Source organism: Balearica regulorum, chromosome 1 (genome assembly GCF_011004875.1).
Source record: "Balearica regulorum gibbericeps isolate bBalReg1 chromosome 1, bBalReg1.pri, whole genome shotgun sequence".
NCBI classification, from domain to species: Eukaryota; Metazoa; Chordata; class Aves; order Gruiformes; family Gruidae; genus Balearica; species Balearica regulorum.
The window spans coordinates 96,154,276-96,160,275 of record NC_046184.1 but is presented as its reverse complement, the minus strand read 5'-3'; the positions used below and the strand labels follow the sequence as shown (position 1 = coordinate 96,160,275).

General features: G+C 37.2%; 1 long non-coding RNA gene across 2 annotated transcripts in view; it reads right to left on the bottom strand.

The window, feature by feature from the left end:
- Positions 1-1,017: 1,017 nt before the first annotated feature.
- The window catches only part of LOC142603952 (uncharacterized), a 271,809-nt gene continuing 266,826 nt past the window's right edge, over positions 1,018-6,000 (bottom strand). For both annotated transcript variants that reach the window (XR_012837848.1, XR_012837847.1), the window contains one exon: positions 1,018-1,200. This is a non-coding gene — a long non-coding RNA (uncharacterized LOC142603952). The remainder of the gene's footprint in view (positions 1,201-6,000) is intronic.

Below are 6,000 nucleotides of genomic sequence, written 5' to 3'. Positions count from 1 at the left end.
TAACTGTTTTGCCTGAAATCATGTCAGTGATCATAGAGATATTTCCTGACTCCCATTCTAATTGCTACATAAAAAAAAAATCATAGCTAAAAATCATATCTGTAGCCCTACTGCTTTTTCTTTCGCTATTTAATTTTCCCCGTAATGCAACATTTTGATCTTGTTCCTTTCCTATATATGATCCTCAAGTCCTTCCAAAGTAGTATGCTTCTTGGCCAATTCCAAGTGGTTCTGGTTGATTTTAACAAGCATATTACTGCATATTTGGCTGACCACAAACTAAATCTACAGTAGATTTAGTTTTATACTGTTTTCATTAACTGCTTTCATATCTACTAAATCTTCTTGCCACATGGAAAGATAAAATAGACATGAAGGCTATAGCTCCATTCTGTTTCTTGGTTGGTGAGAGCAGCATCAGAGTTTGTTTACAATCCTTTATAGTACAGTTCACCTGTGGTCTACTCTTCTGCCCAAGCTTGCTATTGACTTCAATGCTTTCAACAATGTCTGCAGATGTCTCCAAGAAATGCTTGGAATTAATAATGTCAAAAGGGAAATTATAAGGTTTGTTTGTGAAAAATGTTGTGAAGAATATGCTTGCTTCTAGGAAACTGCAACTGAGACAAGAGGATGTTGAAGACGACGACCAGTCCCATAAATCTCCATCAAAACCCTTCTATTTAAAAAATGGCAGTTCCATTTCTGCTTGGTTCACCTGAGGTGGAAAGTCACAAAGAAGAAGGGAGATGAATCATTCCTTGCACCTGACATTGACAGGAAAAAGAAAGGGAAAGGTGCTCAAAAGAAAAATAAAGAAATTGCTAAGCTCTTAAGCTTTGGAAAAATAACCCAAAAACCATGGTTGGACAGAATGATGTGACATGTCTGGGTGTCAAGCCATCACTCTGGACATTTATCCAGGAACAATCCCATACAGCAAATCTGACTGCAGGCAACTCCTTGGAAATCATGGCTCAGTGAGGTTATCCTCATTTTCTTACTGATAACGTTGCTGGGATTGCCACCAGCCACTGGGATGAACCACTTCTAACTTGGTGTACTTCACATGACGCAGCCATAGTTCCTTCCTCACTACGGCACTTAGGAGTCTGAGGGTCCATACTGATATTCTGTGTCTTGCAAGAAGTGGTAACACAGAAGCAGCAGGGTGCTTATTGCTCTTGTCTGCTCAAAAGCCTGATTTGGAATCAGAAAAGCATATTATGAACCAAATAGACTGTGTTGAAATTGGGATATATTGCTTGATCTGTTCTTTCATAAAGAAATACATTGAAGATAATTTTCTCTTTTACCTAAGTAATTTAATCAAGTTACTAGTGGACTGTTATTTCCATTTTATTTTTTGACTCTGTTTTTCACTGAGATTTCCAACAGCACCTTAATACACCTTTTTGCTAAATATCCTTCTCTTGCTTCAGCTTCTTCATTAAAGCCAACTATTTTTTGTTTGTTCTAAAGCTCTCTTGGTACAGACTATGGCATTAATTATTTTTCTCCCAGTCAGATAATGGCTGTAACCTAACATTTATACTTACCCCCTTCCTCATCAAAGATGATAAAAGTTCCTTCATTCTAAGCATTGGTGAAAGCTGAAAAGACTTTCGTTAGATATTTAATCTATGGCGATAATTTATGTGATAAAACAGAAATCTCATAATAAACCAAGGATTTCCTAGCCAGGGGCCTTAAATGTTCTAGGAGGAACACAGATGGCAACTGTACAGTTCCCAGGAACTCAGGAGGAAAACCAGTATGATACAAGGATAATGAAATTATTTGCAAGCTTCTCAAGTGCTTAGGGAATCCCTATATGTCACTAAATGTCTCCCACAGATTACTTTCTACTTTCTTTAAATGACTTAAAGTTGCAAAACTTAAAAAACTATCACATCATGCAATTTAGAATGGTCCACACATATATCCTTATTAAAAAGCAACACAGAGGTTACTTTGAAAGGGTCCTGTTGATACCTATATAGCTGGCCCAATTTTGTAAAATGCTATAAAGACCTGGCTGGAGAATTCATGTGTGATTAATGTCTCAGCTGTGTGCCATTGGCACTGATAGTAGTTAGTGAACATTTTCCATTTATTTCAGGTGGCAACAAATTCTACTTTAACAGAACAGTATATTTGCTATTCAGTTCCAAGCAATTGTATGATGGAACACCATGAATCCAGTGATACAATGTAAATTAATTATTTCTTTAATGCAAACGTTTCCTTATTCTAACCTTACAGATAATAAACATATTTTCCCTTTTGTCTGTGAGCGCTTCTGTTTCTAATGTATATACTATATTCAAAGACGTATTGCTACAATTCTACAGTTAATACAAACTACATTTCCATTACTGTTTTAGTGCTTCACTTCATTTCATTCTTATACAAATTAATGGTTTCTAAACCAATTTCTCTCCAACCATTTGTAATAGATTGCATGGGCTTCATGAGGTCCTGCTTATTTGAGTTTTCTAGGGGAACTTGCAGCAAAGCAAAAATTAAACAGTGAAGGACATACTACAAGGAACACTTCTATATGAATATAAACAGGTGAGAATAGATAAACTCATCGGTCTTTTCCGTTGCAATTTACCTATGCCATCTCCTTCTCATTATGCTCAGTGTTTTTGGGTTTTTTGTGCAGTGCAGCAGAGAACGTTTTGCTTTATTTCACATGTATCTGTGCACCTTAAGAATCACTTGAAATTTCTGGGTTTGAATAAATCTCAGGTTTCAAAGGAAGTTTTTAATAAAGTAGCTGTATTCTGTGTGGTAATGAATTGAAAACCTCTGGTTTCGATGTTTTTTCTGGAAATCCTCACAGTTTAATTACAAGTATTCCTCTACCAAGAAACTGTATGTTTATTGAAAATTCAGCTCAGTTTCTCTCTAAGTTCATCCTGCCTGCTTGAGTCTTCAAATTGATTTGCTGAAAGATTTGTAAATCTGTTTTTTTAGTGAAACGTCCAGTCCAATGAGTTTTCAGTTTTATTGGATACTGCACAGCTCTAATGACTGTGTGTGGTTACTGAAAGTATTTGTTAAACCTCTACTATCACCCAAACACCATTTTACAATGTTTCTTTCAAAAGTACAACAGCTTAATTTCACAGAGGGTGACTCCAGGTCTGCCCTCATATCAGTCCTGGGTAATCACTCTGATGAATGGCATGTAGAAATGCAGAATTTAAGTCCACGAGTCCTTTGATTATTAAGGACAATTACAAGTTCATGATGACACAGCCCACCTTGTTAATATCTACAGTTCTTGCACTTTTTAAAAATCTAGTGTCCAAGAGAGGAAAAGCAGAAAAAAAAGAAGAAACCTGCTGGAACCAGTCTGTCATTGAAATGAAGCCTCTTTTCTTTTCCTTGCCAAGGAAGTCTGATGGTGCCAAGTCATGAGCACCTAGGATTTGGAGGGACTGTTGGTTTCCTTATGCCCTCATACACGAGAAATGCAAGTGATGATGCTGAAACCACCACTCATGGTGGTTTTAGGAAAGGATTGGAAAGCCAACAATTTTTCAGAGGCCTTTTGTCTTCTTGCTTTTTACTATATGCAGAAGCGAGAAACTGTCCAAATGGGGGTTTTACTATGTAAATATTCTCCTAACAGGACAATCAAATGACTAGGAAGACAAAGTTAAACGTTTTTTTCCTTTTCTAAAGAAAACTCTGTAACTTCTGTGAGGGATTCAACTCTGCTTTTACTTCACATTTTCTATATTTTCCAGCATATACTCCAAGGCTTTATTCTTAGCGTCTCTGTTTTTAAGGTTTTTTAACCAATAAGCTGTGCTTTCCTTATAGCAACCGGAAAAAAATAATTCCATTGAAGTGAAAGAATAATGCAGTCTGAGAATCACAAAAAAAGTGCATCTAGATGAGCAGCGATAAAAATCAGACATGTACATATTAATATTTTGACAACAGAGAAAGAACAGAGAATGAGATAAGAGTTCTTAAAAAAGAACTCCTTAAAAACAGAAGTTATCTAATTGCTTATTTTACCTAGAGGTAGAACAATCTATTTCTAGCTATCACATAGTAATGAGAAGTCATTATCATGAACTCTTCTTTAATTAACATCAATCCTGATTAGTCAGAATATATTAGGCTTTTTGTCTGTTACCATAGTAGTAGAATCTCCAGTAAAGGAGGTATTCAATCAGACATTATCATTTGCACACCACTTCCATGTAATTATTATTTTACCATGTTTCAGGGATTTTTTTTCCATTTTTGAAGGGTGAAATCAATTATTGGTCAACCTGGAACTGATCCTGGCATGCCAATTTTTGCATGTTGTAGGTGAGTATAATGACTTAGAAAATGTTAATGGATGTTAATCAAGATGGATGCCAAAAGTCCAGTGTTCAGAAAACCTGTAGTTGTCTTGTACTATGCTGAACCTTGAGATTCTCTATCTTTTTAATATTGAAATGTCAGATTACAAAAATTATATAAAAAGAAAGCCGTTAAAACAGTATAAGCTGTTGACTGTTTAGAGAAATGAACAATTTGCTTCCACACTGACTCTTAACTCCACAATACATTTGGGTGCACCTCTGATCAGAGGTGGAGTACAGGGTAAGTTCTAGATGAGTTAGCTGTAGGAGTAACGTAGGACAGAAAAAGATGTATGAAGCATTCTTCATTTTGCTTGACTTTTTTTTTCCTGCTGGCATATCTACCCATATTCTTTTGTTTGTTGATTCTTACCTCTGTGGTTATTAATGAGTGCTGTAAGTTTTTGTAGAAAATAGCAACTTCAAAATGGCTTCCTGAAACTATCATCTGGTGAAATTTAACAGGCAATAAAATTTTTGCAAGAGCATTCTACTGGCAGATCAAAAATCATTATGAATAAGAACATTTTTTTCTCTATTCTGTTAAGTTCCACAGGCATTAGAGTAATGTTTATTGAACTGTATTACATTTCTTTGTAACGCAATTGATTTCATCCAGACTGAATAAAAAAGAACCCCAGACCTAGTGTTATCAAGCTGCTAGTTCATCTTCCCATGTGGTGTTACAGGGGAGCATTGCCCCTGAGCGGGACGACAGCTGAGCAATTCTGAGCAGGGCTGAGGGACACTGAGGTGCCCCATTTGAGAGACATGATGTCAGAAAGCCAACCACACTGAGTAGCCCCCTGGGCTGTAAGTGCTGTGGGTCCGGGATGCCTTCCAGCTGGGACGGGCTTGCACGAAACACAGCCCATCCAGTGGCGTTCTGGCACTTTTGTTCAGGCTGCCAGTAGTTGGTTTTCGACCTGCTCATGGCTTGGGATAGAATACAGGGAAAAAGTCGATCCTAACATCACATGGCATCTTGGGGTCTCCCTAATTAATGGCCAAGCAGGAGGGCAGCTTAGGTCTCCTATAAACAGAAAAGGTTTGAGTTGCTCTGGTCAGCGTGGGCTGGCAATAATTCTGCAAAGGTTGCTACGCTTATTTCAGCTACCTTTTCTTCTTCAGGGTATTATTGCCCAGGAGATTATGTAGATAAAATATTGACACCGGCTTTCTGCCACTCAGGGATTGCCCTTCATCTAATCATAAGGCAAGAGCCCATTCATGCACCCCTTTGACAGCTGCACAGTCTATGGGTCAGTTTTACTGCTAAATGAGCAGATGTGGAAGAGAGTTACACTTTGGTAAAAATAACTACGCCCTGCAAAAAAAAAATCAATGCTTCACTTCAAGTTACAGACGCAGATTAAGGACACTTCAAAAATACCTCATTAGCTACATGCACACTAGTTTTACAGGGGAAAAAACCACAAGGATATTCCCAGCTATCATAGGACTGACATTTCAGCTTTACTACATTTCCAAGCAGGGAATAAGGGATTCAGTCAAAGAGGAATTACAAAACTAAAATCTCTTGCAGCGCTTTGAAAATTGAGAAGGACACAAGTCTCTAGTGAGCTTAATGAAGTATCAGAGTAAAAAGTGATTTAGCTTC